This window comes from Cupressus sempervirens, chromosome 9, assembly GCF_028749045.1.
Source record: "Cupressus sempervirens isolate cs-2001-9-10 chromosome 9, ASM2874904v1, whole genome shotgun sequence".
NCBI classification, from domain to species: domain Eukaryota; kingdom Viridiplantae; phylum Streptophyta; class Pinopsida; order Cupressales; family Cupressaceae; genus Cupressus; species Cupressus sempervirens.
Window position 1 is genome coordinate 281,645,922 of NC_143126.1, and position 12,264 is coordinate 281,658,185.

General features: G+C 33.9%; 1 non-coding gene and 4 pseudogenes across 1 annotated transcript; all 5 read right to left on the reverse strand.

The window, feature by feature from the left end:
* Window positions 1-5,656: 5,656 nt before the first annotated feature.
* Window positions 5,657-5,775, reverse strand: LOC149538535 (5S ribosomal RNA; annotated as a pseudogene).
* A 598-nt stretch (window positions 5,776-6,373) lies between these two features.
* LOC149538536 (5S ribosomal RNA) lies at window positions 6,374-6,492 on the reverse strand (annotated as a pseudogene).
* Window positions 6,493-7,090: 598 nt separating this feature from the next.
* LOC149538537 (5S ribosomal RNA) lies at window positions 7,091-7,209 on the reverse strand. The gene has a single exon (XR_016356643.1). It is a non-coding gene; the product is annotated as a 5S ribosomal RNA (ribosomal RNA).
* A 595-nt stretch (window positions 7,210-7,804) lies between these two features.
* On the reverse strand, window positions 7,805-7,923 carry LOC149538538 (5S ribosomal RNA; annotated as a pseudogene).
* A 598-nt stretch (window positions 7,924-8,521) lies between these two features.
* Window positions 8,522-8,640, reverse strand: LOC149538539 (5S ribosomal RNA; annotated as a pseudogene).
* Between the last annotated feature and the right edge of the window lie 3,624 nt (window positions 8,641-12,264).

Below are 12,264 nucleotides of genomic sequence, written 5' to 3' on the forward strand. Positions count from 1 at the left end.
AATAAATAGATTTAATTAATAAATTATTTATTTGAAAAAATTAATAAAATATCATGATCTTTGATATTTTGATTGTAATTAATTAAATGTGAATTATTGGAGAAAATGAATTAAATAAAAGAAAACTAAAAATTAAAATTAATAATAATTATAAAATAATAATAAAGTAATCAATAAAATAATAATAATAAAAGTTATAAAAATTAAAATGAAAGTTATAAAATTTAAATAGAGATTATTTAAAAAGTAAATTAGAGTTATAAGCTTGCATGAGAATTAACATGTGTCAACAACACGGGGTTAGTGCATCAATTAAGCACAAGGCTACAATTCTATGACTCACCAAAAAAGAATTGGAAAAGACCCATGCTTAGTTGGTGACACCTTCCAGCTCTTTCAAGAAGCATTCCAAAAGTTTCTTGAGAGCTCTTGATATTCAGGCATTCATAGAAGCTTAAATGAAAAGCTGAATGGAAGCTACAAGCTTAATGGAAACCTCGAGGTACAAGCTAAAAAAAAAATAGAAACTTCAAAGCTTACATGCATGGGAGAAGATTCATATGCTCATATATTTTCTACTTGCTTCTATGCTCCTTCTAGCTCTTCTAATCACTTGGAGGATTCAATCGGCTTGGATTCTTGGAAGAATTGTGAAAGATGGAGAAAGAATGAATTTTCTATGGACATCTGAGGCATGACAAATTAGCATCAATGTCCAGATGCACTCGTGATATTCTCATATTCCCTTTGCACTCTTTCTCTTCTTGTCTTCATCATATCTATTTTATGTGTCTGAATACTCTCTATATTTGAAATTGGAATCTAGATATTTTATTTGGATGAGAAGAAAACAATAGAAAAATCCTAGATCTAATTAATGAGAAATAATTAGATCTTAATCGGATTTGAGTTCGAATTTATATTGTGAAATTAGATAGACAAGATTTGAAATTAAAATAGAAATTTTACGGTGAAAATTCAAACGATTAGATGTAATCTTTCTATCAATTATATTTTTAGATGCGTACGAATAAACCCTTTTATGGTTAAATTTAGAGAACAATTATTTTAAGAAAAAAAATTAATTGTCCTATCGCTGCCACTTGGATAGACCCAAACTCAGTCATTCATAACTTTTTATCGGAATCGAAATTATTTGATCGCTCCGGTCAAAATTGGCGCAACTTGGCCCTCTCCAACATATTTAAATTTCAGCCCGATCCAATGGTTCATTAGGGAGATATGGCCATCGTAAACAAAAAATTGGAAACCCCTACACATTATTCAACTATATAAATTTAGTAAACCAAAACATGTGTTTGCATTGTGTATTCTATATGCTTCTTGTTTTGAGTTTTGGGTGGACTAGTGTTGACCAATCCTAGGTTGTTACCAGAGGCTCGGAGGTTATGAGATGTGATGACATGTTGATCTTATTTGGTCTTTATCTTTATAAGCCCAACCATGGTTATGTGATCGTATGCTCTATGAAATGCTTGTATTTGTTCTTCAGCCTTCATATGTGAAGCTGAGATGTATATATATCTGAGATGCTTGAGCTAATCATTTTTGAGTCATCGATTAGTTATCCTTGGATTACTTTCTAGTTGCCATGATGGTACTGAAATGTGGATTTATTTCTTGATGATGTCATGTTGTGACATGTTTGACTCAACCATTTTGGAGTCTTCGATCAGTATAATTTTGAGATATTCTTGGTTGCTTGTTGAGAACCATTTATCTTGAGATATATTTTTGGTTATTGAGAACCAATTGATTATTATGATTATCAGTGATGCCTTCAGTTGCCAATAGAGAACTGCTGTGGTCATGATTTTCTATGGATGCTTTTTCAGATGCTCATGGAGATTTGATGATTCTTATCTTGGAGATTTGATGATTCTTATTATGGATATTTGATGCTTTTATGCATATTTGATGATTTTATTATGGATTATCTTTTATGATTTTGAGATTTATGATTCCGTGAGCTTAGGGTAAGTAATCTACTTGTAGTGTCGGGAAGTGGCTTGCAATGGGGGCCGGGGCCCTAAGTGGCTGCCAGAGTAACTCATTGTAAGTTTGGTTAATAAGTGATAACATTTACACACTAAATGGGGATTAAATGAACCTAAAAAGATAATTTTTTTGACGTTCTCGCCCATGCCTTGAGTGCTTGTACAGGCTAGGATGGGAGTAGTGAGAACGCATGGTTGCGACCGTGCATTTCATAGTATGCCTTGTCAGTATGAGAGGATACTAGTGGCCGCATGAGATCAGTATCGACCCATGGAGTTTAGCTAACTGCTAGGGTAACTTGTACGTGATAATTGCGATGACACTTTCTCGCTTGCAGAGTAGGTTTCCTACATGTCTTTGTGTGCCTCTGAGAATTAGATGTCAGTTTTGTGTGATGGAACCTTTAAGTTAGTATACTTTTAGGATTCCTGAACTTATAGAGATTTGTGCTTTGTGAAATGATATCTTGTTTGGGACTTAAGATTATCTCCTCAGCACGGTGGGAGTGGACCACTTAGGTTCCACGCGGTCGGGTGGTAGTGTATTTTCACTCTTATCATTTGAGATCCGTCCGAGACACCGTGGCTGGAGTATTCTTGGTTGGTATTTATCTTCATTATGTTCTTGGAGCATTATGATAGATAATATACCTTATGATGGATGTATTTACTGGTATGTTTCTTATATTGATAATTTTGCTTTACTTTGCATATGTTAGTTGATGATTTATTATGCTTTATTTTGCATGTTAGTAGGATATTTTAAGAGTGACATTTCTACTATGTTAATACCGATGATCTTTTCGATGCTTTGGAATGTTACGCACGAAGGGATGGCTAAGATCCACGATGGTCTAATGATGCTATCTACGGTTGGAAGGAACCGTGCACTTAGTTATTTATGTTTGTGATATATGGTTATCTTTTGTGATGAATGTTATATCTTTTGTGATGATGTATCATGTATGATATGTGGTCTCATTTATGTTATTGCATCATGGATTAATATTAGATGATGATGATGTACTTTATTTACTTGGATGTTTATTCTTTTAAGCTTTTTATACCCTGTGATATGTACAATGGATGATTGAGCTAAACTAAAATATAATTACAAAAAGGACACTTGTATATTGTTTAAGTACATTGGATGTATCATTGTTATTTCATAAGGATGGGATGTTAGATGAATAGTTAATTTAGATGTGATACAATGTTAAGGGATCTTTAAAGAATGTAGCCTGTTATGTATATATGTTATATTTATTTTCATTTGAATTGTTGCTATTGCTTTCGCAAATGTTATGAATGGTTTTATCTTTCATGTTTAAAAAAAAAAATTGTTTGGCAAACTTAGTAAAATTTTTTGGATCCCTTAGCAAGGCATTACATCAATAGTGAACGAAATTTTTTTCTTTTTGAACTGAAGAGAGATTTTGTTGAGATATTTAATTTAATAAAATGAGATATGTTCTCATAATTACATTTTTTTATTTAATTAATTAGAAACACTTCTCTTATTTAATTAAATAATTTCATTTAATTAATTAGGAATGACTTCTCATTTAATTAAATAACTTTGTTTAATTAATTAGAAGTAAGTACTCCATTTAATTAAATAATTTTGTTTAATTATTTCAAAATTCTTTTCGAAACTAGTCAACTCAGGTCAACCGTGGTTAAATCTGGTCAACTTTTGGTCAAACTTGATATTTGCGTATGTGAATATGAGCAAATGTGAGTATGAATTCCAGCAAAAATTCGATGCAAATTCTCATTCAACCTTTCAAAATGAAGAGATGAGGGTCTCTTAAATAGACTTTCCTAGAATCCATCAATGGTTGAGAACGATTTCAATCAACGGTCAGGATTAAAGGTGAAGTTCAGTCATAAAAGGAGATTTCCAAATTAAATGGAGTTAATAGATTTAATTTGAGTAAAATAAGGAGTTAACTGATTCAATTTGAGTAGAAAAAAGAGGTAACCGATTTAACTCATTTTTTATCAATAGTGAACTGAAAATTTTCCTTTTTGAACTGAAGAAATATTTTGTTGAGATATTTAATTTAATAAAATGAGATATGCTCTCATAATTACTTTTTCTATTTAATTAAATAATTTAGTTTAATTATTTCAAAATTCTTTTCGAAACTAGTCAACTCAAGTCAACCATTAATAAAATAATAAAATGAGCATATCTCAACTTAAATAATTATTAATAGAGAGTAAATTAACAATCATAATTATTAAATTATTTAAATTAATTATTAATTAAATAAAATTAAACATAATTAATATTTAGCCGTTAATGAGCATATCTCAATGGTTAATGAGTTAACTCAATCAACTTATCTCTTTAACCACGGTTAATTATTTAACCGTTAATAATTAAATAAAATGTGAATTTACTCAAATTAATTAAAAGGGAAATTTCTAATTAATTAAAAAAAGTTATTTAATTAATCTCTTAAATTATTAATTTAATTTAATAATTAAGTTAATTGGCCCTGAGAACTAAAAGAGTAGTGAAAATAAGTAATTTAGTTATTTAATAAAAGGAGATTTCCAAATTAAAGGGAGTTAACAAATTTAATTTGAGTAAAATAAGAAGTTAACTGATTCAATTTGAGTAGAAAAATGAGTTAACTGATTTAACTCATTTTTGATCAATAGTGAACTGGAAATTTCCTTTTTTGAACTGAAGAGAGATTTTGTTGAGATATTTAATTTAATAAAATGAGAAATGCTCTCATAATTACTTTTTCTATTTAATTAAATAATCTTTAATTAATTAGAGACACTTTTCTTATTTAATTAAATAACTTCATTTAATTAGTCAGGATTGGCTTCTCATTTAATTAAATAACTTTGTTTAATTAATTAGAAGTAAGTACTCCATTTAATTAAATGAATTCATTTAATTATTTAAAAATTCTTTTCGAAACTAGTCAACTCAAGTCAACCGTGGTTAAATCTGGTCAACTTTTGGTCAAACTTGATCTTTGCGTATGTGAATATGAGCAAATGTGATTATGAAATTATTTAAATATATGGAGTACTTACTTCTAATTAATTAAACAAAGTTATTTAATTAAGTGGATGCACCTTATACAGCACTCCGAACATGCCTTATGGGGCACCCAGAATGCATGAGCAAGTAAAGAGCACTCTGACATCAAGAATGCACCTTATGGGGCACTCAGAAGGCACCATTAGGAAGAAAGGCGCGAGTTTCCACGGGGATAACATCTCCTAATGAATCCACGTTGTCGAGAATTTCAAGATGAACGGAGGTGGGGGTGAAAAGTTACGACCCTCGAAAGTTTTCGAATACGATGAGTTGTAACGTATAAGCTTCTGTCAATCATAAGAATGCATTGTTATTGTATTGACTTTTTGAACCACACGGGGATCACTTTGTTGAGGAACATCGTTTTAACATCGTGTCCATCATCTAGAATGCAACTCGTCTGGGATAGGAAGAGAGACGCAGTAAGTTCCTATCCCGGAGTTGGAAGTAGGCTTGGGGACCCAAAATGAAGTGGAATTGGGGAACGGGGATGCACGATCGAAAATGGGCTCTGAAAACTAAAAGAGTAGTCCAAATATAATGATGACACGGTTTAAGAAGTAAAAGAAGGGCGCAACACCAGGACTTCCCAGGAGGTTACCCATCCCAGTACTACTCCAGCCCAAGCGTGCTTAACTGCGGAGTTTTGATGGGATCCAGTGCAATAACATTGGTATGATCGCACCCGACATGAAACTGTTGCGTTCTCACCTTAGGCCATGCATCGGGTTGCACCTCATCTGGGATGCACCTTATCTAGCACTCCGAATGTGCCTTATGGGGCACCCAAAATGCACGAGCAAGTAAAGAGCACTCCAACATTAAGAATGCACCTTATGGGGCACTCAGAAGGAACCAATAGGAAGAAAGGCGCAAGTTTCCATGGGGATAACATCTCCTAATGAATCCACGTTGTCAAGAATTTCAAGAAGAACAGAGGTGGGGGGTGAAAAGTTACGACCCTCGAAAGTTTTCGAATACCATGAGTTGTAACGTATAAGCTTCTGTCCATCATATGAACACATTGTTATTGTATTGACTGTTTCAGCCACACGAGGATCACTTTGTTGAGGAACATCGTTTTAACATCATGTCCGTCATCTAGAATGCAACTCATCCGGGATAGGAAGAAAGATGCAACAAGTTCCTATCTCGGAGTCGAAAGTAGGCTTGGGGACCCAAAATGAAGTTGAATTGGGGAACGGGGACGCGCGATCAAAAATGGGCTCCGAGAACTAAAAGAGTAGTGCAAATATAACGATGACACGGTCTAAGAAGTAAAAGAAGGGTGCAACACCGATACTTCCCAGGAGGTCACCCATCCCAGTACTACTCCGGCCCAAGTGTGCTTAACTACGGAGTTCTGATGGGATCCGATGCACTAACGCTAGTATGATCGTACCTGACATGAAATTGTTGCATCCTCAACTTAGGGCATGCATCGGGTTGCACCTCATCTGGGATGCACCTTATCCAGCACTCTGAACGTGCCTTATGGGGCACCTACAATGCACCAGCAAGTAAAGAGCACTTCGACATTAAGAATGCGCCTTATGGGGCACTCAGAAGGCACCAATAGGAAGAAAGGCTTGAGTTTCCATGGGGATAACATCTCCTAATGAATCCACGTTGTCGAGAATTTCAAGAAGAACGGAGGTGGGGGATGAAAAGTTACGACCCTCGAAAGTTTTCGAATACCATGAGTTATAATTTATAAGCTTCTATCAATCATAAGAACGCATTGTTATTGTATCAACTGTTTCAGCCACACGGGGATCACTTTGTTGAGGAACATCGTTTTAACATTGTGTCCGTCATCTAGAATGCAACTCGTCTTGGACAGGAAGAAAGGCGCAGCAAGTTCCTATCCTGGAGTCAGAAGTAGGCTTGGGGACCCAAAATTAAGTTGAATTGGGGAACGGGGACAAGCAATCGAAAATGGGCTCTGAGAACTAAAAGAGTAGTGCAAATATAACGACGACACGGTCTAAGAAGTAAAAGAAGGGTGCAACACCGGGACTTCCCGAGAGGTCACCCATCCCAGTACTACTCCGGCCCAAGCGCGCTTAACTGCAGAGTTCTAATGGGATCCGGTGCACTAACGCTGGTATGATCACACCCAACATGAAACTGTTGCATCCTCACCTTAGGGCATGCATCAGGTTGCACCTCATCTGGGATGCACCTTATCCAACACTCTGAACGTGGCTTATGCGGCACCTAGAATGCAAGAGCAAGTAAAGAGCACTCCGACATTAAGAATACGCCTTATGGGGCACTCAGAAGGTGTCAATAGGAAGAAAGGCGCGAGTTTCCACGGGGATAACATCTCTTAATGAATCCACGTTGTCGAGAATTTCAAAAAGAACGGAGGTGGGGGGTGAAAAGTTACGACCCTCAAAAGTTTTTGAATACCATGAGTTGTAACGTATAAGCTTCTGTCCATCATAAGAACGCATTGTTATTATATCGACTATTTCAGCCACACAGGGATCACTTTGTTGAGGAACATCGTTTTAACATTGTGTCCATCATCTAGAATGCAACTCGTCCGGGACAGGAAGAAAGATGCAGCAAGTTCCTATCTCAGAGTCGAAAGTAGGCTTGGGGACCCAAAATGAAGTTGAATTGGGGAACGGGGACGGGCGATTGAAAATGGGCTCAGAGAACTAAAAGAGTAGTGCAAATATAACGACGACATGGTCTAAGTAAAGGAAGGGCGCAACACCGGGACTTCCTAGGAGGTCACTCATCCTAGTACTACTCCGGCCCAAGCGTGCTTAGCTACGTAGTTCTGATGGGATCTAGTGCACTAACACTGGTATGATCGAACCCGACATGAAACTGTTGTGTCCTCACCTTAGGACATGCATCGGGTTGCACCTCATCTGGGATGCACCTTATCCAACACTCCGAACGTGCCTTATGGGGCACCTAAAATGCACAAGCAAGTAAAGAGCACCCTGACATTAAGAATGCGCCTTATGGGGCACTCAGAAGGCACCAACAGGAAGAAAGGCGTGAGTTTCCACAGGGATAACATCTCCCACTGAATCCACGTTTTCAAGAATTTTAAGAAAAACAGAGGTGGGGGGTGAAAAGTTACGACCCTCGAAAGTTTTGGAATACCATGAGTTGTAACGTATAAGCTTCTGTCAATCATAAGAATGCATTGTTATTGTATCGACTGTTTTAGCCAAACGGGGATCACTTTGTTGAGGAACATCGTTTTAACATCGTGTCCATCATCTAGAATGCAACTCTTCCGAGACAGGAAGAAAGATGCAGCAAGTTCCTATCCTGGAGTTGGAAGTAGGCTTGGGGACACAAAATGAAGTTGAAATGGGGAACGGGGATGCGTGATCGAAAATGGGCTCCGAGAACTAAAAGAGTAGTGCAAATATAAAGATGACACGGTCTAAGAAGTAAAGGAAGGGTGCAACACTGGGACTTCCTGGGAGGTCACCCATCCCAGTACTACTCCGGCCCAACTGCACTTAACTGCGGAGTTCTGATGGGATTCGGTGCACTAACGCTGGTATGATCGCACCCGATATGAAATTGTTGCATCCTCACCTTAGGGCATGCATCGGGTTGCACCTCATCTGGGATGCACCTTATCTAGCACTCTGAACGTGGCTTATGCAGCACCCAGAATGCACGAGCAAGTAAAGAGCACTCTGACATTAAGAATACGCCTTATGGGGCACTCAGAAGGCGCCAATAGGAAGAAAGGTGCAAGTTTCCAAGAGGATAACATCTCCTAATGAATCTACGTTGTCGAGAATTTCAAGAAGAACAGAGGTGGGGGATGAAAAGTTACAACCCTCAGAATTTTTCGAATACCGTGAGTTGTAACATATAAGCTTCTGTCCATTATAAGAACGCATTGTTATTGTATCGACTGTTTCAGCCACATGGGGATACCTTTGTTGAGGAATATTGTTTTAACATCGTGTCTGTCATCTAGAATGCAACTCGTCCAAGACAGGAAGAAAGACACAACAAGTTCCTATCCCGGAGTCGAAAGTAGGCTTGGGGACCCAAAATGAAGTTGAATTGGGGAACGGGGATGCGCGATTGAAAATGGGCTCCGAGAACTAAAAGAGTAGTGCAAATATAAAGACGAAAAATTAATTAATTAATATAAATTAATTAATAAACATAGTTATTAATTTTACTATTTAATTAATTAGAGTTAACAGATTTAATTTGAGTAAAATAAGGAGTTAACTGATTCAATTTTAATAGAAAAAGGAGTTAACTGATTTAACTCATTTTTGATCAATAGTGAACTAAAAATTTTCCTTTTTGAACTGAAGAGAGATTTTGTTGAGATATTTAATTTAATAAAATGAGATATGCTCTCATAATTACTTTTTCTATTTAATTAAGTAATCTATAATTAATTAGAGACACTTTTCTTATTTAATTAAATAACTTCATTTAATTAATTAGGAATGGCTTCTCATTTAATTAAATAACTTTGCTTAATTAATTAGAAGTAAGTACTCCATTTAATTAAATAATTTCGTTTAAATATTTCAAAATTCTTTTTGAAACTAGTCAACTCAAGTCAGCTGTGGTTAAATGTGGTCAATTTTTGGTCAAAATTGATATTTGTGTATGTGAATATGAGCAAATGTGAGTATGAATTTGAGCAACAATTCGATGCAAATTCTCGTTCAACCTTTCAAAATGAAGAGATGAGGGTCTCTTAAATAGACTTTCCTGGAATTCATCAACGGTTGAGATCGATTTCAATCAACGGTCAGCATTAAAGGTGAAGTTCAGTCATAAAGGGATATTTCCAAATTAAATGTAGTTAACAGATTTAATTCGAGTAAAATAAGCAGTTAACTGATTCAATTTGAGTAGAAAAAGGAGTTAACTGATTTAACTCATTTTTGATCAATAGTGAACTCGAAATTTTCCTTTTTGAACTGAAGAGAGATTTTCTTGAGATATTTAATTTAATAAAATGAGATATGCTCTCATAATTACTTTTTCTATTTAATTAAATAATCTTTAATTAACTAGAGACACTTCTCTTATTTAATTAAATAACTTCATTTAATTAATTAGGAATGGCTTATCATTTAATTAAATAACTTTGTTTAATTAATTAGAAGTAAGTACTCCCTTTAATTAAATAATTTCGTTTAATTATTTCAATTTTTTTTTTGAAACTAGTCAACTCAAGTCAACCGTGGTTAAATCTGGTCAACTTTTGGTCAAACTTGATCTTTGCGTATGTGAATATGAGCAAATGTGAGTATGAATTCCAGCAACAATTCGATGCAAATTCTCATTCAACCTTTCAAAATGAAGAGATGAGGGTCTCTTAAATAGACTTTCCTGAAATTCATCAACAATTGAGATTGATTTCAATCAACGGTCAGGATTAAAGGTGAAGTACAGTTATTAAGGGAGCTTTCCAAATTAAAGGGAGTTAACATATTTAATTTGAGTAAAATAAAGAGTTAACTGATTCATATTGAGTAGAAAAAGGAGTTAACTCATTTAACTCATTTTTTATCAATAGTGAACTGGAAGTTTCCCTTTTTCAACTGAAGAGAGATTTTGTTGAGATATTTAATTTAATAAAATGAGATATGCTCTCATAATTACTTTTTCTAATTAATTAAATAATCTTCAATTAATTAGAGACACTTTTCTTATTTAATTAAATAACTTCATTTAATTAATTAGGAATGGCTTCTCATTTAATTAAATAACTTTGTTTGATTAATTAAAAGTAAGTACTCTATTTAATTAAATAATTTCGTATAATTATTTTAAAATTCTTTTCAAAACTAGTCAACTAAAGTCAACCGTGGTTAAATTTGGTTAACTTTTTGTCAAATTTGATCTTTACGTATGTGAATATGAGCAAATGTGAGTATGAATTCCAGCAACAATTTGATGCAAATTCTCATTCAACCTTTCAAAATGAAGAGGTCAGAGTCTCTTAAATAGACTTTCTTGAAATTCATCAACGGTTGAGATAAATTTCAATCAACGTTCAGGATTAATGGTGAAGTTCAGTCATAAAGGGAGATTTCCAAATTAATGAGAGTTAACAGATTTAATTTGAATAAAATAAGGAGTTAACTAATTCAATTTGAGTAGAAAAAGGAGTTAACTGATTTAACTCATTTTTGATTAATAGTGAACTGGAAATTTCCCTTTTTGAACTGAAGAGAGATTTTGTTGAGATATTTAATTTAATAAAATGAGATATGCTCTCATAATTACTTTTTCTATTTAATTAAATAATCTTTAATTAATTAGAGACACGTTTCTTATTTAATTAAATAACTTCATTTAATGAATTAGGAATGGCTTCTCATTTAATTAAATAACTTTGTTTAATTAATTAGAAGTAAGTACTCTATTTAATTAAATAATTTTGTTTAATTATTTCAAAATTATTTTTGAAATTAGTCAACTCAAGTCAACCGTGATTAAATCTGGTTAACATTTGGTCAAACTTGATCTTTGCGTATGTGAATATGAGCAAATGTGAGTCTGAATTATAGCAATAATTCGATGCAAATTCTCATTCAACCTTTCAAAATGATGAGATGAGGGTCTCTTAAATAGACTTTCTTGGAATTCATCAACCGTTGAGATCGATTTCAATCAGCAGTCAGGATTAAAGGTGAAGTTCAGTCATAAAGGGAGATTTTCAAATTAAAGGGAGTTAACAGGTTTAATTTGAGTAAAATAAGGAGTTAACTGATTCAATTTGAGTAGAAAATGAAGTTAACCGATTTAGCTCATTTTTGATCAACAGTGAACTTAAAATTTCCCTTTTTGAAATGAAGAGAGATTTTGTTGAGATATTTAATTTAATAAAATGAGATATGCTCTCATAATTACTTTTTCTATTTAATTAAGTAATCTATAATTAATTAGAGACACTTTTCTTATTTAATTAAATAACTTCATTTTATTAATTAGGAATAACTTCTCATTTAATTAAATAACTTTGTTTAATTAATTAGAAGTAAGTACTCCATTTAATTAAATAATTTTGTTTAATTATTTCAAATTTTTTTCGAAATTAGTCAACTCAAGTCAACCGTGGTTAAATCTGGTCAACTTTTGATCAAACTTGATCTTTGCATATGTGAATATGAGTAAATGTGAGTATGAATTCCAACAACAATT